Genomic DNA, 22384 nt, shown 5'->3' with positions numbered 1-22384 from the left:
AGAGGAGGGAGAAATGCGGACCAGGGGGTAGCAAATTCTAAACAAGCCCATTTATTGATCTAATTGATCTAAGAGTTAGGTTTTATACCCCAATTGTGGGAACAGAATCAGGAGTGGAAAAAACCAAGTATCAACAATTAATTTTTCTCATGGTAACAGTATCTGGGGGGAGTATCCCCCCGGAGTTGTCTCCTCACTTCCCGATTACCTTTCAAGGTTTATTGAAAAATCCTTCATCCTCTGAAGGGACAGATAGCACCTGGAAGAAGTTGGAGAGTCTATGTTCTGACCTAGACGGCTCTTAGATAATGAACAGCAACAGGCACATCCCGACATGACCTATATCCTCAAACCCATCAGTGCAAGCCTCAACAATCTCCCCCTTTGACTGTTAAACTTGAGGAGATGAAGGGATGAAAAAATCTTACCTAAAGTATGACGAGTGTATTTTAACAAGCAGGGAAGGAGGAAACACAAAATTAATACAAAACATAGCCAAGGTAAAAAATGTCACAGCAAACTTAATACATTGTTAAAAGGTTAAGTTGATCAATCCAATCTAACAATTTGTTTGCAATATCTTTAGGATCAATACCATCAATATGAGAATCAACAATTTCATGTTGTATTTTGGATAGCTGATTAATGTCCCAGGCGATATTGTCAGAGTGCCATGCAGCTTGGAGCTTATTTAATATTTGTTCAATAGTTATATTAGTAAAGTTTGAATACACATATGGAGTTACACAGATAAATGAATAGCGATAATCACATTTCAAATTGAAGTGCAATAGATAAAACAGTAGTAGATACAATAAAAGAAGCAACAATGATTGAACCAATAATAAGGAGACCAATAAATTGTTTTGATTGACTTAAGGAGGAAATAATAATTTTAGGAGCATGTTTTCCAGAGTTCTGGAACTATTCATGTGAAATATCAGTAGGGAAAAGAATAAATGATTATTGTTTTACCAAAAGTACAACATAGTCATTATGATCAATACATTGTTTGAGAGTACAATTGACACAAGTCACATTCCAATTCAAAAATATATTAGATTGAATAAAATTTACATATCCACTAACAAATGATGTAACAAAGAAAAGACATAATTCAATATTGTTGCTAAATTTTGAAAAACATATATTTGTCCTGGATGCTAGAGATCCGAGGGTAATCATAACATTGACTTTGTCCTGGAGATAGGGAACTTGTTGTCTTCCGAATATACAGGTGTTATTAGCATATATATAGTCCCAATTTGTCCATATTTGTGATAGGTTGCAACCAGGGTGGAAAAGGAAAAAGAAGTCCTGAGTGCTGAGCATTCTGTACATTACACCCTTGAGCAGAAAGTAAAGCTACTATTGCTAAAACTACAAGTTCGGGAGTCTTTTATCACTCGATGAGAGGGAGCTATCACTTGACCTCTATGTGGGAAGGCGACTCATCACTGTAGATTGGCTCCTTCTGTGCTTCCCCTGAATTCTCATACTCTGCATTCGAGCTGTGAGTTGTTATACACGCTCTGACATTTTTCTCTGGTATCCAGGCAGCTTTATCAAAGTTTTCTGAAAAAATATATAAGCACACCCTCATCCCCTCATTAGTAATGGATTTGGTAATGGATCTAGGCCTCTGGATGTTTTTAGGTTGAGGTGTACTCAACTTTGTTAATATTTAGAAAGTTAATAGCCAATTGTAAAAAATATAACCAATTATCAAAAATTAATAGCCAGTTGTCGATAAGGGGCAATAGCCCAGATTCCCCCTTTCTGTAAAAAAAAATTAATATTTTTGTTTTTAATTATATAAAATATTGATGATTAGAGAAATGTAATAAAAAGAAGAAATAGAAGGAAATGTTTAGTAACATGTGTAAGAGTATTATTTAAAAACAGTCCCCAAATATTTTCTTCTCAATAGTTAAGGTGGTTGTATTGGCAGAATATAATCCATAACAGGCTCAATAAAAACTTAATAAAAGGTCAAGTGCTAGCAATTAATAACTTGTAAAAGTGTTGGGTAGAATTGTAATTAAGAATCAATAACGGCATTACTTTTCAGTAAAAAGTCTGGACAAATTAAAATGTACTTGTATGTAGGCAATATAGATAAGGTAATAACATGAACGGAGTGAGTTCTGAAGTTGGTATAAAGGGGTATATAATTGTGTATTAGTAATATGTTTTAACTTTGCAGTCCACATATTTTGAGAGACATAAATAAATTATTTCCTAGTAGAAACAATATTGATAAGCTCAGCAAAATCCTGTTATATATTTGTATATAACCAATTGGTGAACGCAGTGGGTGTTGAAGGAATGAAGTTAAATTTAACAATTTTTTGAAATACCCATGAATAATTAGTAAAAAGGGTTAATATTTTGAGAGATGGTTAGTGATTATCAATATCAATATGACCAGAAAAAATAATAACAGCAATTTGGCAATCTTTTAAAGAGGAAACAAGAGTGTCTATTTATTTTTTATTATAAGGTTGCTGAATAACTGCAAATACATTTTTCTGTAAATTAAAAATTGTGGAGGACACTGGAGTACTAAGAACAGCACCTGGCACTTCTAAAAAGAAATATGGTGAAATGAGTTTTAGGAATTTTTCTGTTTGACTAATTAAAGCTCATATTTTGCTTTAAGAGTTCATATGCTAGGGGACTTTAAATAAGGATCTTCTCTTAATATAAAAAAGAAATTACACAAGTGTTCTGTAGTAATTTGGAGTGGTGGTCAGAGCCAATTAATGTGCTCTAGAAGTTTTTGAAAATCATTAAAATTAAATGCTCTTAAAGAATTAAGAGGTAAATGTACTTTTTGTGGTTTCACTGTTGTTTTGGTGACAATATGACCTAGGTAGGAGAGTGAAGATTTGTCTTAAACTTTTTCCAGGGCTATAATAAGCCCAGAGTATTGTAAAGCTAATTAAAGCTGCAATAATAAATGTGTGAGTTCACTTTAAATGGAACACCTACAAAATACGTCACCATATAACATATCATTTTTAGCTTTTTGTAATGGAATAGTAAAAAAGCAATCTTTTAAATCAATAACTATCAAAGGCCAGGAAGTCATAAAGCATTGTCAATTTTCCTGACTTCTTTTCAATAATAAAAACAGGTGAATTTTAAGGAACCCCAACAGATTTATTAGATTTCTTTTGTATTTTTGTCAGTTTTATGCATAGGAAAAGCACAAACAGTGGGGGGGGAGAAAATAACAGTTCTCATTAAATGTGAAATATTATGCCCCACAAATTAAGGGGAATTAATTGAGTTTCAACTATGTTTATTCTACTAGTTTAAATTCATCTTAAAATAATTGATTAGTAGTGATCTATTAGGTAGGTTAAAGCTAATTAATATTTTTAAAAATATTTGAAAATTATTAGAAGTTATTAAGGAATCTTGACTAATTTGTAGTATTTTGGTGGTCTAATTGTAGACTGTGAACCAAAATGTCTAAAGTTTAAAGTAAGCAAAGGGTGATTTCTTTTTATACCTTTTAAGGAGTAATTAAAATCAATGAGACTGAAAGGCTTGTTAAAACTTGGGCCTTAATAAGGAGAGTTTGGTAGTAGTAGGATAACTGTAAAGTTTATCACATATAATAAATCATTTTTTCCTGGGAATATTTTTGCCTAACAGGTATAATAGTTTTTAGGAATAAAATTTTGGCCCCTGGTGGGAAACATTCTTTCTTAAAAGAACATAATAAGAAAACTTCAAATACTGATTTAATGGAGATAACTATACCCAAATTCAAACTTAAAATAAAATTAATTATACTCCTAAGAGTCTTTTACCTCCAAATAGTAAGTTTCACTAATTATGGCTTAAAGACAGATACAGTTAATTTTATTTTCATAGAAGTACAATAAGCAGTAAAGATTTACTAGGACTCACATATATAAGAAATTTTACTTAACATCCTTTCTATGCCAAATTGAAACTTGTCTTGGTGAAAAAGCCAATTATTAGAAATTATTTATATAAAGTTGCAATTTCTCAGTAAGCTAAATGAATTGTTTAGGAACTCAATAACATAAACAAATTCTTCTCTGAGAGCAGAGGACCTTGCTCAGAGAGCTGATTGCTAAGAGCCTTGGCAAACTTACAAAGTAAAGGGAATTGCCTTGTGCCCCTCCTTTTCACTCACAAGTAATTAAAAAGTCTAAGTTTTAACTTTAAAACAGTGACTTGAAATAACTTAGTTAACAATTTGGTAATTTTCATAAATGATATTTAATTGTTTTAGCTCTAAGTTGTTTGTTAATCATAGGAAAAGATGGGAATACCTGATTTTCTAATTGACAGTTACAGAATATTATAAAACAAGATTTACTGGACTTGATAAAATACGCTAGCTGGCTTTACACAGCTTTTCCACTCTCTTTTAGTTCACATTTTAATAACATCCAAATTATTAAAAATTGCTTGACATAACACATAAAAAATTTACCAATTTGAAGCAATATTATATTTTTAAAATTTGAAACGAACATATTACTAATTTGAATAAATTAAATCATCTTTTGATTGTGTTCCAATACTTAACCTGTTCTATTTCTCATTCTCTTTCTTCCCACCCCAACTTGGCCAACGTTGGGATGCGAGAGAAAGGAAGAGAATATTTTTCAATAACTTATCTTTGTACATTCAAAGCTTTGGGCCAGAGCTTTAGAATGCAAAAAGAAAGAATTTCTTCCTATCAATTCTCTAAAAGTTTCCAAATCTTTTTGCTCTTAAACCCTCTGTTCACACTGTGCAAATAAATTATACCTTCCTTAAGCTTTCAACACATACTCCTCTCATCCCGACATGCTTGAACTTTCTTGTCTTCCTTCTACCTAATTATCCCTCTGATGGACTATGATTCAAGTCCCTTTAAAACTGCACATATCTACCATCTTTCTAATTCTGACCTGACGCTTCGTGGATCTTTCTCAACTTGCTTTTTATCAAACATATAACCTAAATAATGAAGTATTTTTTCTCCATTCTCTCCCCCAGCCACTGGCTGCCAGGAAATGCGGCTGGTATTAGGGAGAGGGAAAGGGAGAAAGTCACTAGCAGCATTTCAGAATCCAGTTGCCAGCCCTTGGCTGCCTGACAGAAAAGGATCAAACAAAATTATAAACATTAATCACAGACCATCATTCACACAGACAGAGACAAACATAAAACAAAATGACAGGGAGAATCTAAAAGTGAGAAACTTGTCAGAAATCCCCTACACAAAATACAATAATACTGTTTTTTATTTTATTTTATCTTTTCTTTTCATGGTATTCAAAAACCAGGCAAAAGCTTTCTTAAGGTTTTGATGTTTATAAGAGGCAAAGCAATCTGTAGTTTTATAGGGACTTCTCATCCTGCCACTTGAGCCTTCTTTACAGCTCAGGGCATGGAGAGTGTGGAGGGGGAGTCAACCAGCTGTCCAAAAGTGATGAATAATCCCCTGTCTATTGCTAATGATTGTAATACTTGTAAATAATATTCTTTGCCTTTCTGCTCTGTTGATGAAGGTTGTCCCATTTTTACTGCGTATTTTCAAAACATACACACTAATCTATTTTTCTAATTCCGCTTAACCTGGTGAATAAAACTACTTAGAAAGAATCTACTGCCCTTACCTTGTTTGCCGTCTTTTTTCAAAGGGCGGGAATCGCCTCTTTTCCCGTCCTGAGATCCTTTTGCTGTCTTATTTCAAACAGCGGGAGTCGCTACTTTCTGGAGAACCCGTTTCCCGTCTTGTTTCAGACGGGTGGAGCGCTCCTTATCAGAGCTGCTGGCCAGGCAGCCCACCTTGGTCAAGGGCTCCTCACCGGGGGAAACCACTCTTTCAGGCTCCCGATTGCCCCACATTGGGCGCCACCTGTAGCAGACTTCTGAGTCCACTACGAAGTTTAATCTCCGGTGAGGCTGAAAAGAGTGAAAAAGAGAAGGAAGGAAAGAAAGAGAGAGAGAAGAGAGAGAGAGAAAGAGAGAGAGAGAGAGAGAGAGAGAGAGAGAGAGAGAGAGAGAGAGAGAGAGAGAGAGAGAGAGAGAGAGAGAGAGAGAGAGAGAGAGAGAGAGAGAGAGAGAGAGAGAGAGAAATGCAGACCAGGGGGTAGCAAGTTATAAACAAGGTCCATTTGTTGATCTAAGAGTTAGGGGTTTTATACCCCATTCGTGGGAACAGAATCAAGAGTGGAAAAAACCAAGTATCAACAATTAATTTTTCTCATGGTAACAGTAACTCGGGGGCGTATCCCCCCGGAGTCATCTCCTAACTTTCCGATTATCTTTCAAGGTTCATTGAAAAATCCTTCATCCTCTCAAGGGACAGACAGCACCTGGAAGAGGTCGGAGAGCCTACGTTCTGACCTAGATGGCTCTTAGATAATGGAGAGCAACAGGAACATCCCGACATGAGCTATATCCTCAAACCCATCAGTGCAAGCCCTCAACAGGTCAAATGTGATCTGTAAGGATTTGTGCATACAGATGAGTGTCTTCTATGTATATTTGAGTTTGTCATTGCTAATCTAGTCCAACACCAACACCCCTCTTCCATATGAAGACACCAAAGCCTGGAGAGATTAAGTGACTTGCCCATGATCACATAGGATAAAGAGAGTCTCCAATCTATGCCCTCTAACTCTAATCTAGTGCTCTTACTTCTGTACCATTCTGATAATGAGAAGTTTCACGAGTTCAAATTCATTCAATTCAATAAGCATCTATTTTTTTTCCAATTAATGACTATTTATTTTCTCTCTCTACCTCTTGTAGGTAGGTCTCTTTCAAGAGGTAAGTGATATGCCCCATCATTGGTTCCCCAGAATTGTGGTTGGACCTTCTATGAGCCAAGCAGAGGTAGTTAGGTGGCTCAGTGGATAGAGTGCTGGACCTGGAGTCAAGAAGACCTGAATTCAGATCTGGCTACAGACATTTACTGACTCTGTGACCCTGGACAAGACATTTAACCTCTGTTTGCCTTAATCCACTGGAGAAGGAAATGGCAAACCACTCCAGTATCTCTGCCAAGAAAACCCCATGCTCAGCATTAGCATGCTATGGTCCACAGAGTCACAAAGAGTCAGACATAACTGAGCAACTGAATAACAACTACAAGACCCCCTGGTGACTGCTGGAATGATGGAGGGGGAGGGGCCAGTAGCAGGCTCAGGTGGAATGCAGAGGAGATTGGGAGGGCATGAAACAAAAAGAAGGGGGCAATGGAAGCATAAGGAAAGAAGAGAAGAAAATTTTGAAAAAAAATTCATGCATGTTTCATTTCTTGTGTAACAGAGTTAAAAGTCATATTGATTGCATTATTTTCCAAATAAACACACAAAATGAAAGCTATAACTGGTCAGTGGTCAAGTCCACCAACAGGTCTTAATAAGCAAGTGTTGGCAGGTGAGCATGTTGCACATTGCAGGAAAGTCCAGCATACATCAGCAGGAATATGTACGTGCAATGACTTGTTTACAATACAATGCTATATGGCTACATGACCAATATCATGTCATCAAATTTTCAATGCAGGAAAAAACCCACAAATTTACACTAAATAATTAAATTTAAAATGGGTCACTTTTTAAAAAAAATCTTATTTTTTTTGAAATGATGCCAATTTTTAAAAAATTAAAGGGTTAAAGAAAGTAGATTTCCAGGGGGTGCTGAGCAATTTTTTTTAAAGGCGGCAGCAGGTCAAATAAGTTTGGGAACTCTGCTCTAGACAATTACCTAAATATACAGAAAAATCAAAGCCTTGAAAAATATGAGTAAATTGAGAACACCATATATTATCATCAGATTAGAAGAATTATCATGAAAGAAACCATATAGCTTCTAGTTACTGTGGATAAATATAGAAGATAGACACCAGCATGAGAAGTCATCACTTAAGCCAACAATCTAAGATGGCTTGTGTGATACTCCCTGGAGAGCTCACATAGGTCTCATTATTCGATCTGTACTTAATGTTACTCCTACTAAGAATGTCATCCATTTTCAAACCCAGCTGTTGCTAACGTGTCAGATTTATTTAAAGAAGCACATATGTTGCAGGAGACGTTAAAATATTCTGAGACAGTGTACACGATATATCTGTACACACACACACACACACACACACACACACACACACACATAAAATGTTTTTCATCAGCAAGGCTAGCTCCCAATGAAGAAGCTCCCTCTACTAAGTGTTCTGCAACTCAGTGTTAGAAAAAATTCTGGGGAGGGGCGGAGCCAAGATGGCAGAGTGAAAGCAGTGACTTGCTTGAGCTCTCCCCCAAACCCCTCCAAATACCTATAAAAAACGGCTCTAAATAAATTCTAAAGCAACAGAATCCACAAGAAGACAGAGTGAAACAAATTTCCAGCCCAAGATAACCTGGATGGTTGATCGGAAAGGTATCACGCTGGGCTGGGAGAGGAGCGCAGTTTGGTGTGGGTGCACCACATGAACCTGGAGCAGGCCTCAGAGGACTGAATCTCAGGCAGCTGTGGCAGTTTCTAGACTTCTCAACGCACAAACACCAAAGACAACTTGGAAGGTCAGTGGGAAAAGTCTGCTTCTGTAGTGAGAGAGAAGCTAGGTTTCAGCACCCCAAATCCCAAGTGCAGCCCAAGGTGGCAGCTGCTTTCTGAGCTTCCAGCCTACAGACTGAGGGGGAATTGAGCATCTGATCAGAGAGAGATTGCAGGGAACTCTTTGCCAGTACTGAGGCAGGAATCTCTTGGTTTGTCCATGCTTGGATATGGGTCACAGTTCTAGGTGGGGGTCCCGGGGCAAGGAGGAGTGCTGGCATGGTAGAGTTTGTAGTGGTGGTATAGAGAAAAGCCTCTTCACACTTCCAAGACAGAAAAGAAGACCTGTGGTCACTCATAGACCAGAGCACAGGCCAGGAAAGGAGTAAACACCTCACCCCTTATCATATCACCTTGGAAGAACTGAAAAGTTACAGGTCCCTACAAGTATCTCTGAAAACAGCTGTACAAACACCCAAAGCTTGGGACAGTACATTCTCCGCATTGGAAGCAGACTCTTGCCTTAACAAAGAGTTTATAACTCAAGTAATTGGCTGGGATCGTGAGCAAACCTCACAAGAAGTGTCATAGAATCTTTTTCTGGTAGCAAAGAAGATCAAAACATAGCACAGAAGAAGACAACAAAGTCAAAGCTCCTACATCCAAAGCCTCAAAGAAAAATATGAATTAGTCCCAGGCCTTGGAAGAACTCAAGAAAGATTTTGAGAAGCAAGTAAGAGAAGTAGAGGAAAAACTGGTAAAAGAAAGGAGAGTGATACAAGAAAATCATGAAAAACAAGTCAACAGCTTGCTAAAGCAGAGCCAAAAAAATACTGAAGAAAATAACACCTTAAAAAATAGCCTAACCCAAATGGAAAAAGAGGTCCAAAAAGCCAATGAGCAGAAGAATACCCTAAAAAGCAAAATTGGTGAAATGGAAAAGGAAGTCCAAAAGCTTACTGAAGAAAACACTTCCTTACAACTTAGAATGGAGCAATTGGAAGCTAGTGACTTTAGGAGAAATCAAGACACTGCAAAAAAAATCCAAAAGAATGAAACATTAGAAAACAATGTGAAATATCTCATTGGAGAAACAATTGACCTGGAAAATAGATCCAGGAGAGAGAATTTAAAAATTATTGCACTATCTGAAAGCCATGATCAAAAAAAGAGCCTAGACATCATCTTTCAAGAAATTATCAAGGAAAACTGCCCTGATATTTTAGAACCAGAGGGCAAAATAGAAATTGAAAGAATCCACCAATCTCCCCTTGAAAGAGATCCCCAAAGGAAAACTCCTAGGAATATTGTAGCCAAATTCCAGAGTTCCCAGGTCAAGGAGAAAATAGTACAAGCTGCCAGAAAGAAACAATTCAAGTATTGTGAAAACACAATCAGGATAACACAAAATTTAGCAGCTTCTACATTAAGGGACCGCAGGGCCTGGAATATAATATTCCAGAGGGTAGAGGAGATAGGATTACAACCAAGAATCACCTACCCAGCAAAACAGAGTGTAATCCTTCAGGGGGAGAAATGGTCATGCAGTGAAATAAAGGACTTTCAAGCATTCTTGATGAAAAGACCAGAGTTGAATAGAAAATTTGACTTTCAAATACAAGGCTCAAGTGGAACAGGAAGAGGTAAACAGGAAAGAGAACTCATAAGAGACTTATTAAAGTTGAACTGTTTACATTCCTGCATTTGTTAAATGATTTTATCATTTCAGAAAATTGTTAAAGACCTACTTACTATTGCCAAGATAGATATGGATATCTCTATATCTATACCTGGAGATATGAATATAAAAATGAAACAGTCTCTGCCCTTAAGGAATTTACAGCCTATGATCTCAGTTTGCTTCAATCTAATTTAACCATTTTATTTAAGCCTCTTTTATTAAGCTCTTATGTGCAAGGCACAGGGCTTCCAGCTTTAAATCCACCATCCTTTTGGAGAAAAACTGATGATTCCTGGGCCATATGTCTAGTAACAGTTTGGACCGAGTCTTAAGATAAACTAGCCAGCAATGTGTATCATTGATACCATCTTTGATAAATCATCTGTGAAACAAACCTCTCAGATCCTGCTGTTAAAAATAGTTATCCATATATGGACCATTATTGCTACATAGTACAAAGGCAGCCTTATTGCTAAAGGGAAGCTTGCTGAGTCTGACACTGGCATAGTTTACTCCTAGAGCTCAGCTTCCGAATGACATTTGACTTTGGTAGAGCCTCTAGTGATTTCTTTAAGAGAAAGAGATACATTATTGTTAATGAGGGCAGGGGGGGAAGGCAATTGGGGGGGAAGGCAATTGGGGTTAAGTGACTTGCCCAGGGGCACACAGCTAGTGAGTAGCATGTGTCTGAGGCCAGATTTGAACTCAGGGCCTCCTGACTCCTGGGCCAGCGCTCTATCCACTGCACCACCTCGCTGCCGTGAGGAAGAGATATGGATGGAGGATAGCTTCAAACTGCTTTCTGGCAGCTTTCAAACTGTTCTCAAAAATCAGCTAATTTGGGGAGCATCCACAATGCTTTACTCCTCTCTGAACATTGAAGAGCAATGCCAACTATTTTGTACAATTAATAAAGAAAAAGAGACTGATATCATCCATCCAGCCTGGTATGGGTTATTTTTGCCTTACTTTTACTTCCTTACTATTTTTTCACTGGAATTGATAGATTGAGCCAGTGAAATATTCTAGACGTTTTACATAAAATTAATTTTTACCTTATCCAGTTAACACCATGGGTGCACTCTTGAAAATGATAATGCTGTATACTATTTTTGCTTTCCCTAGGTCATTAAGCAGATGCCAATGTTAGCTTTATTGTTATTGCAATGACCTCCTACCTAGTCTTCCTGCTTCTGGTCTTTCCCCTTTAAAATCCATCCTTCACATAACTGCCAAAGTAAATTCCCTGAAGCATTGGCCTGACCAAGTTACTCAACTGCTCGATAAAATCCAATACCTGTTACTCTAAGATTAAATACAAACTCCCACATCTGACATTTAAAGACCTTCAGGATTTGACTTCAGTCTTATATTATTCTCCTTCCCATACCCTATTGTCAAGTCAAAATGACCTTCTCTCTGTTCCTTATGCACGACACTCTATCGCCCATTTTTATGGTACTGTCCTATCTTCCATCATTAGAATGCATTCCCTCCTTCCCTCTGTCTCTCAGCCCTACTTTCCTTTAAACTCAGCTCAAACCTTCTACATAAAGCTTTTCTTGATTGCCACCAGCAGCTAATGCCCACTCATAGTAATGTTGTATGTATTTTCTATATATGTGCACTTTTTTCCCCCAATATGATGTTAAGCTCCTTGAGGACAGGAACTTTTACACTTTTGTCTGTCTCCCCAGCACTTTGCCCAGTGCCTAGCCCTAGCACATAATGGATTCTTAACAAATGCTTACTAATTGATAACTGCCAAACCTTACACAAGATAGAACATAGAACACAGAAGCACATAATCTCAGAGTTGAAAGGGACCTCAGAAATCATTTAATCCAATTTGTGCCTAAGCAACAATCCCCTCTAAACATCTCTCACTGGAAGTCCTCAAGTTGTGAGGAACTAATTACTTGTTAAGGTAGACTATTCCACTTTTGGACAGCTCTAAATGTTAGGAAGTTGCTGCTTATATCAAGTCACAGTCTCACTCTTTGCCATTTCCAACCATAGCTCCTACCTAGACCATGCCCTCTGGGACCATGTAAAAGAAATATAATCTCTCTATCAACTGATGGTCCTTCATATATTTCAGTGCCTAGGATTTTGAGTGGCAAGTATCTTTTTTAAATTTATGAAGCAGATTTTTTAACCCAAATGAAGGACTTTGTATTTATCTCTATCAAATTTCATCTTTTTTTACATTCAGTTCATCACCCTTGCCTGTCAAAATCTTTTCTGGATACTATTTGTATTATCTGCAAATTTGATGTGCATGCAATCTATATCTTCATCCAAATTATTGATAAAAATATTAGACGGAATTAAGCCAAAAACACATACCCTGCACCACTATAGAGAACAAGAAGAGATCTTTCTTCATGTTGACAGTCTTTAACTTTGGGGACGAGTCATTCAACCATTTCCAAATCCACCTAAGTGCATTGGATGTATGGAAAACACTAGGATAACCTACTAAGGAGAGTATCCTCTCATGAATCCCAGGTATTTAGAAATCAATTTATTCCTTCTGATGCACAAGTGAAAAAGGTAACTGTCTATCTCAACCCCACAGCTTCCAAAGGAAAAGCCAAAAATCTTTCTTAAAAATATGCTGCCCCACTTTTACTCTTACCTGCCATGGATATGACTGCAATTAAAACATCATGAAGGACAACTAAAGAACTGCTAGAATTCATGGAAAACTATTTCTTAACCCTTATCTCTCAGTCTTGCCCATAAGGATATCATGAGAGGCTCTGTCAATTCAGAAGCTGCATAACTTCATCAGGAAAAAAGTTTGTCCAACCTAGACAGACTGAACAACCTTTCCTTTAGCAGTAAAGTACTATTTAGCAAAGGTGGTCCATATGTGTACAATTTATGTAGAAATAATATATCATATAATACTTAAACCAACACTCTAACTCCACACCACTTAAAAAAATAGATTGCTTGAAAAATACTTTAAAGTTGTCAGACATGTGAATTCATTGCCCCATCCATTTCTCTCATTTATCTGACCATCCTTAACTTAGAGGGGAAAGCCCTCCATTCCTTTATCTGGAGCAGATTTTTTTCCTTCCCTGGTCTTTCATTCCCTCTTTCCTAACCATACCCCTTTCCCACCACCCAATTTACTCTTTAGAGAGTATTCTTTCCTCTGTAGTGGCAGAAGACAAAGTGTTGAACCCTGCTCCAGGAAGGGGTTAATCAAGTAGATTGATCATTTGTTTAACTTCATCAAATATCAAATCCAAGTCTTTTGAGTTAACTTGAACAAGTATAAAATCCTACAGCTTTTTTCCTTGGCCCCCTTTCCCTGCTTTTTTTCTTTTGTATCTTTTTTTCTGAGATTGTAGCTGCTTGCATAGAGAGTCAAATGTGTTTCTCTATATTACATGTTCTGAAATGGAGTATTTTACCAGTGCCTAATAAATATTAAATACCTACTCGTTCTGGGTTTGTTTCTTTTACAATGCTAAAACATTAGAAAAGATAGATATTCAAGATTAGAGTCAAGCATAAAAATCTCATCCATCACGATGAGACTCTGTCCATAAAATGCATACAAATTTTTCAATTGTATTTCAATGAAGAGAGCGCCATTTCACAGACTAGTGTAGAAGTGGAATGAAAGAATAATTCCCTCCTTCATCATACCCAATAATATGTGAAATTTATTTTCCATCTCCAAAACCAGGTGCATATTGATAATCAGCTGAAAAGCAGCTGAGAAAATTACTGACCCTCTCTTGCTAAGCATTAGTCCCATATTATCAGTTTACAAAGTCAATTTCAGCGTTTAAGAAACAGCTGCCAGATCTGAAAGGTTTTCCGAAATGATTTCGTTAGTACTTAGAACAATCATTCCGAGTTGTTAGTTTAAAGAGTTGTCGTCCTTACCTTCTGCACCAGGACGGGCTTGAAGTTGCCTGTGCATCCTCCAATCCTCTCTGGGTTTTATATAGAACTGCACCTGAAAGAATTAGTTCTTGCACAAAAGCCAGCCAGTGGGAGTTGGTTCTATTTAGGGTAGCATTACCCACCAGCTCTTACAGGGAAGTTACTACGTTACACTTCTTTTTAATGTAGTCTTTGCTATACAAATGAGAATCTCTCTCTAAAAGTCCAGAAAGGGAATTGTTCTTTCAGTTACCTTGTTGCTGAGATGTTTGAAAAACGTTAACTTCACATTCTTTCACTTGGGATGGGGGTGAGTAAGGGAGAAGAGAGGAAGGAACACTTGCCAGCTCTCGTATACCCTGCGAAGATCCTGTGGCTAAAAGACAGCACTAAGTTCAAGGCTCTGGTGAACAGACACTAATTGAGAAAACGAGAGATAAGCCAGTGTAGTACGGGCAGGAGCTCCCAAGATTAAAGCAGAATGCCCAGGTGAAGGGATACAAGAGAGACCAGGGCTTGAATTTTAAAATGAGGTGCTTGGGGGGAGACGGCAGGGAGCAGGACATCAGGGAGTCGTCTCGAAATGATTCGCTGAAGCCACTGCAGGTATTTTGTGGCAAACGAAAGGCAGTCTTATGGGCAAAAGTTTCCTCATTTAGGAAAAGAGAAGAGCCTTAGGTTGAAAGCCTGATAAATATGAAAAATTAAAAATTTTAAAATAATCATTTATACATGATGAGAAATATATTGACTGAATATTTCTAGTTTTGGAATCAAATTATCCTGGAGTTAATTTAACTTTAACAAATACAAAATCCTACACCTTTTTTCCATGCCCCCCCCTTTCCCTTCTTTTGTATCTTTTTTTCTCAGATTATGTGCTCTTTGCATAGAGAGTCAAATATATTTCTCTATGCTACATATTCTGGAATTGGGCATTTTGTCAGTGTTTAATAAATATGAAATAACTACTAATTCTGCTTTTTTTGTTTGTTTGTTTTTTGTCATCGTTTTTTACAAACCCCAATGCTGAAACTTTGTATTCTATTATTAGTGCTTGCAGTTCTGCGATCTATCCACTAGGTGCCAGCTATTCCTATCGCTAATATGAAAAGGGCATCATCTCGTCCTGGGCTTGCTTTTAAAATGGAGAAAAAAAAAGTCAATTGGGGAAAATATTACCCACACATCTGTATTCTTAAATAATTTCATGACTATGTGCTTTCATCTGCTTGTGTATTCTCTCCCATGAATGCAAATTACAGCCACCAGTGCCTCTGTAATTTTTGTCCGGATTCTCTAATGGATCTTCCATTTAAGATGTACCCAACATGCCAGAGACCTGCTTCCAGGAGTTTTATATTTCACTGGTACAAGCTGAGCCTTCTTGCTGTCCATCAGCTTCCTGCATAAATGCAACCATAGACATAACTCTGTTTTGTGAGCTGCTGTTCATGGCATAAAGGAGGGAGATGTATCTTTGAAAAAAAAAGGTTTATTGATGTGTTTTGTTTTTATATCATAAACATTTACAGATTATTCCTATTTCATGACAAAGTGAAGAACTTAAGTAAAAGTAAGACTACAATGATCTTATCTGAATGTGCATACAACTTTGTACATCTGTAGTACTCCTATATTTAATATTAACATAAATCTTTCTCTCCCATCCACTATCCTATTAAAAAATAAGAAAACAAATAAGAAAAATAAATATGCATAGTGAAGGAAACAAATCCTTCAATGGCTGCAAACAATTACAGATGTATATGCAATATATCATATATGTATATACACATATATGTCTCATTCTATACACTAAGTCCATCATGTCTATATTGAATAGCATGTTTCATCATCAGTCCTCTGGAATCATGAATGATCATTGTATTGATCATAGTTCTTATAGCTTTGAAAGAAAATTTGTTAATTTTTTTTACAGTGTTATTATTGTTGTATAAATTGTTCTCCTGGTTCTACTTATTTCATTCTTCCTTAGTTCCTATAAATCTTTCCATGTCTTTTTGAAAGCATTTATTTCCTAATTTCTTGCAGCACAATAGTACTCCTTTGCCTTCATGTCTTACAACTTATTCAACCATTTCACAACTAGTTACTGTCAGAGTCAGAATTCAAACCAGAGTCTCTTTGCCAGTTCAACATGCTTTTAACATTGTATTCATTCCATTGCCTCTCGAAGAAAGAGAAAAGTTAAAAGAAATTATGTGGGAAAAATGCGTACTAGGCATTGCGGATGGCCTGTACAAGTGTAAGGAGTTGGGAGCAGTTAAGACTGAAAGAAGTTTAGTGGAATGTTAGTTCCTTGAGGGCAGGGAATGTTTTTCATTGTTATCTCTGGTATCCCCATGCCTAGCCTGGCACTTTGAAATTTTTTTAAATTCTTTTCATTGTGCCCAACTCTTCATGACCCAGTTTGGGTTTTGCTTGGCAAAGATCCTGGAATGATTTGCCATTTCCATTTCTTTCTCCAGCTCATTTTTACACATGAGGAACTGAGGCAAACAAGGTTAAGGGACTTGCCCAGGTTCACACAGCTGGTAAATGTCTGAGGCCATATTTCAGCTCAGGAAGAAGAGTCTTCCCAACTTCAGGTCTGGTGCTCTATCCATTGTGCCACCTAGTTGCCCCAAGTGGAGTTATCAGTTCAGTGACTTTAAAAAGGTCATTAAAGGTTTTGTTTTGTTTTGTGTCTACTAGACTTATGATTTCATCACTCTGTGGATATCTTTTTGAAGGAAATCCATCTTCCAATGCAAATCAGCAACTGCTCTGCAATGTACAGCCTTAGAGACTTGCCTGAAAGGTTGAACCACTTGCCCATGGTCACAAAGCCAAGATGCACCAGCGGTGAGATTTGAACTTAGGTCTTTCTGACTCTGAAAATGGCTCTCTCTCCACTATATCATGCTGCTTCTTCATATATGTCACAAGTGTTAAATATGACTGGCATTATACAAGGGTTCTAGTCATCATGATGAGGAAGGAACTCTTTGTACTATCGACAATGAGGCATCATTGCACCTTATGAGCAGAGGAGTGAAATGGTCAAACTGGTACATTGGGAGACATATTTTGCAGCTGTGTAAACGGAGAACTAGAGAAAAGAGAAGCTGAACATATATAGACCAGTTCTTTTAGCTCAAGTAGGAGGCAATGAATGGTGGTAGTAGAATGAGTAGAGAGGAAGAGGCAAAAGGGGACTATAGTATAGAGGTAGAATCAACAGGACTTCACAGTTGCTTAGATGTAAGGGGTGAGAGAGAGGAAAGATAGAAAATTCCTCTGAGATTTTAAAATGACCCTTTAGTGTTGATACTAATAACTCATGAAGGGAGCGCCATTTAGAGTAATTTTATGAACTGATTATATGTATGTGAGGCTCATATACTTATCATATCATGTATCAAATCTCATATGTCATAATATTCCCCAAAGAATACTTTCCTGAGAAACTCCTTAGGGAGAAGGGTAAAGTGAGTATCATGGAACTCAAAATTGGAAAGGCCTTAGAAGTCAAATCACCTGGTGGCTATGGGAAGTGTACTAGCCCTGGAGTCATAGGACCCGAGTTCAAATTCCACCTCTGTCATCTACTACCTACAATAACTCGGGTAAATCACTTCACCTCCATAGGCCTGAATTTCCTTATCTGTAAAATGAGGAACATTGGATTGGATGACCTTTGCTTCACTTCAAGATCTACATATATGCAATAATAATCCTAATATAATCTATATGATGTAACCAGAAATCTCTCTATTCATTTCTGTTCAATTAAATGAGCATTAATTAAGCACCTTCTATGTGCAGAATATTCTGCTAGGGCCTAGAGATTCATAGTCAATAAGGAAAGAGCTCCTGCCTTCAAGGAGGCTACATTCTATCAGAGAATACTATACATATATATGTATATATATGCAAGTAAGAGAAAGGGAACATTAAGCAATAGGAGAGATCAGAAAAGGTCTTATGTAGGAGGGGGCATTTAAGCAGTATTTTGAGGAAAGCTAGAAATTCTGAGAAGAGTTAAAGGAGAATGTTGCTCTGTAACATTCCTGACAAGTAGTCATCTAAGCTCTATTTGAAGACTTATAATGATAAGGACAGCATTGCTGACCATACAAATATATATGTAATGTGACCAGAAAAGAGAACTGCTAAATTATCCCCTCTCTGATGTTGTCACCGTATGCCTTTTAATGCTATCCAAAGCTACATCAGCTTTTTTTGGCTATCATGCCGCTCACTGTTTACTTACACTAGGATTGTAGTCCAGTAAAACCCGCCCCAGATCTTTCCCACATAAACTCTTATATATCTATGCTTTCACTATCCTCTACTTGTGAAATTGATTTTTTTCAGACTAAGTATATACTAAGTATATAAGTATAAGATTTTATATTTATCCCTATTGAATTTCAACTTATTAAATCCAATCCATCATTTGAGCCTATAAAAATCTTTTTAAAGATACAAACTGTCATCCATGGTGTCATTCTCTCTCAGATTAAAGTGATCTGTAAATCTGACAAGCTTGCCATTTATACTTTGATTCACCACTAATACAAATTTTGAATAGCACAGGACCAAGGACAGTTCTCCAAAGGCAGCTCTGCCCTGAGGTTGAAATCAAGTCATTAAATGACTGCTCTTTATCTCCAATCATTTGAGAAGTTTTGAAACCATCTAATTTTACATTAATTGATCCTACATCTCTCCATGGCATTTACAAAGATTACATGAGACTCTTTGTCCAAGTGGGGAAATACAAAGAATAGTGGACTTCAAAACAGGAAGCCTGGGTTTGAATCTCACCTCACTCAAGAAAAGTTCTTGAAAACCACATCAACGATTCTTTTGTTTATATGCTCTGATGAGGCCTTCCTAGGAAAAGTACAGATCATAAGCTCCTAAACCAAGAGAGAGAAAGAGTTAGAGGCAGAGAGACAGACAGAGAGAAAGCAAAACAGGCAGAAAGAGAGAGAGAGAGAGACAGAGATACAGAGAAAGACAGAGACAGAACCAGCATGTCTAGATAGTTGAAGTACTACACTGACTTCAGATAATGCCTCTGGGACCAGACTGATATTTCTGGGAGCTCTTTATCTATTACTTCCTTCCCACCAAATACCAGTTCCACAATGAACACACATATACCAATTAGCTAATTTATCCAAATACCCATTTATCCAAATCATAGCACAACAGAACTCAAAGAATGTATGACATGAGAACATAAAACAGATGATACAGAGTAAAAGAATTCTCCCATTGCAAGCAAGTTAATTCAGTTCAACCAAGAGAGATAGTCCTAGCTTTCACCCAAGAGGAAGTTCTCCATTGTCTGTAATATAGTGACCTTCAGTTCCACCTCCTCTTATGTTAGCTTCTTCCCAGAGCCTTTTCCTTCAGGAACCTGAAATCAGGTAAGCATTATCTATCTTTCTCTCTTGAAGCTGGAAACCAGAAACTCCTGAAGCCCAAAGAGACTCAGTGAGTCCAAGAAAACTAAGGAGCTATCCTTTCTCCAACTCTCATCAACTGTGCCTCACCCTTCATGCAGGTGCAGGACAGTGATCTCTGTCACTTAGGATAAAGACCCATATCAGTGGGCTTTGGGAATGGGCTTATATTCCATTTACTTAAGCTCTGCTCTGCTCTGCTATTGCTTTGGGGAGGTGTTTGGGGGTTTATTAGAGCTTCTTTTTCTACTTTTACCTCAGCCCAAGTTGTCATTGCTTCTATGAGCTAACAGGCATGATGGCACTATGACTCTTTGGGCATGGACCCACAATAATAAATTCCTTAACTTAAAAATAAAAAAGAAAAGAAAATTGCCTTCAACTTTTAATAAGTTTACTAGCCTCTGCCATAAAGTCTTTTTCTCCCATACATAAATATAGTTCTATAGGCATTTGCTAGGAGTACTTCATCCCTGGATAAGAGTCTACGCTTCCTATATTTTAGACCCACAAATAAAATTTTATTCTTAGACATCATTTTTTAGAACAATTGTTCATTTCCCAAATCTATTTTTTATCTTCTGAAACCTTTATCTGAAATCAGCAGTAGTGATAAAAAGTCATATATTCCTTAAAAGTCCAATTTTTTTTTGCTTAGAAATTCATAATTCTGAACAAGGTTCCAAATTCCAGGATCATTTGTCCTTACATCAACTACGAGACAGGGGTAAGGGTTGTCAGAATTGCCAACTCTGAAAAGACTCTCCATCATGTTCTGGATACATGCCCAGGGAAGATAACACTAATTTCAGATCAACAAACAGACATTTCGATTTCACACAGGAGGAAGTCACAAATCATTATTATTCATTTAATCTTCCTCTGACAGTTATTGGATGACCCCTCTCCTTGAGTACCCGATAATAAGAAGCATCATCTTTATTTGGTCCACAAAGAGTTATTTAATTCTCAGAGTCTAGCTTTATGCTTTATAGGAAAATCCTTACACTAATTATATAGCTCCAAGAATTCAGTGGTCCTTCTTCCCTTCATGCTCTATTTGCATAATCTTCTACCCCCAACCTCCTGCCACAGGTTAGAATTTCCTTCTATTTCTTCATATTCTTTTTATCTTTTTTATTTATTTTATTTATTTTCTTTTTATTCTTTTATCTTTTTCATTTTCTCTTTGAAATCCTTTTAGCCTTTCAGACAAGGTTTCTCTCCCTATGATCGCTTGTAGAGTTTGGCTACATTCCCCCTACCCTTTCATCTTCTCTAGAAGGGAGACCCTTGGATGAAGTGTATTTGGGGGACATAAGCTTATTGAGGGAAGCTAAATCCCCTCTTTCTATCTCTTCACTAATCTTAAGTTTTAATTCATCACTAATCATTTTTATTCTGTCCTTTATTCTAGTTGTTCTTTTCTGGTAGAGGCCAGTAATAATAATGGCTAGCATTCATATAGTATCACCTTTGGCTCTATATAATGATCCACAATCATTTACAATCATTACTTCCTTTGCTCATTTGAAGAGGTAAATTTTTCTAATGCCTTTTTTGGAGCTTATCAAAGTTTCAGTCAATATTCTTCTTGTTTTTAAGTTCAGAAATGTGTAAGTCACACCTATACCAGGAGTCATGTGTCACTTGTCACAGCAGAAACACAAAGTATGTTTGGTAAAGGTCACTGTAAATTTCTCCCTCAATTCCATACTTTTTAGAATCTGCTTGTCAAGCCTCTGTCATTGCAAGGCCTGTATCTTTAAGCTCCACATATCACTTATACTTCAGTAAAGTCACATGTTCCTAGTAATATTCTTTCTTGCCTTCTCTTTACTGCTTCCTCACCAAAAGTAGAAGTGATGTCTTATTTCCTTATTTCATTTTAATTCTGTGAGAGTTGAAGGTCAGTACGTTTTCCCCCTTTTCCAATAAAAGAGTCACTTTTGAATCAGGGGTCCTGTTCCACTAATTAATGGAAAACAATTGTTTCAATTGAACAATTGTTCAATTGGGGTCCACCTTCCAGGCTGGAACTGAGAGGGGAAAACACAGGGTATATCATTTCCTTCTCCATTACGAAGAGCTAGAAAGGCATGAGGCATCACCTGTTAAATTTACATTGCAAAGCTCCTAAAATTTTGCATTCAGATCCAGGGTTTAATTTTATCTTTGAGGTTAGAGTTGCTTTCTATACCGTAAGAGAGATTTTCTTACCTATAATTGCGACCATTTTTTCTCATCTATCTTGATTCTGAAAGCAATTCACTTCAATTTCTTCTATTGAGGCCAACTTCTGCTGAGAGTACCATCACTTTTCCAGTCACCTACATTCACCACTTCAGTGTAAGCCTCTATTCTTCTCTTTCATTTATTCTATTTATCTAATCAGTTGCTAAATCTTGTGATTTATTTCTCTATAACCAATCAATCAACAAGCATTTACTTGGCACCTACTATATGCCAGGTACTCTACTAGGCACTGGAGATACAAGTACAAAGAAGAAAATGAATCCTAGCAGTGAATTTGCACAGTTCCCCTTCTCTCCACTCACAGAGCTACCACCCCAGTTCAGGTCCTCATGACTTTTTGCTTGGATGACAGAAGTTGTCTCCTAATTGGCCTTCCTGTCACAAGGCTGTCCTCGTTCTAGTCCAGCCTCTACCTGGCTGCCAAAGTCATTTTTCTAAAGCACAGATCTGATCATGTTCACTCTTCTATTCAAAAAACTCCAACGTTCCCCTACTACCTCCAGGATAC

At 37.1% G+C, this 22384-nt stretch overlaps 1 long non-coding RNA gene across 2 annotated transcripts; it reads right to left on the bottom strand.

The window, feature by feature from the left end:
• Window positions 1-429: 429 nt before the first annotated feature.
• Window positions 430-22127, bottom strand: LOC110203813 (uncharacterized). 2 transcript variants are annotated; one of them, XR_013483300.1, is made up of 4 exons: window positions 21841-22127; window positions 14138-14210; window positions 5655-5943; window positions 430-1575 (listed from the first exon to the last, which is right to left on the bottom strand). It is a non-coding gene; the product is annotated as an uncharacterized LOC110203813 (long non-coding RNA). The 2 variants fall into 2 exon arrangements; XR_013483299.1 differs by lacking the exon at window positions 21841-22127 and having other exon boundaries at window positions 14138-14709.
• Between the last annotated feature and the right edge of the window lie 257 nt (window positions 22128-22384).

This window comes from Phascolarctos cinereus, unplaced genomic scaffold, assembly GCF_003287225.1.
Source record: "Phascolarctos cinereus isolate Bilbo 61053 unplaced genomic scaffold, phaCin_HiC Scaffold_7;HRSCAF=346, whole genome shotgun sequence".
NCBI classification, from domain to species: domain Eukaryota; kingdom Metazoa; phylum Chordata; class Mammalia; order Diprotodontia; family Phascolarctidae; genus Phascolarctos; species Phascolarctos cinereus.
This window is presented reverse-complemented; position numbering and strand designations above follow the sequence as displayed.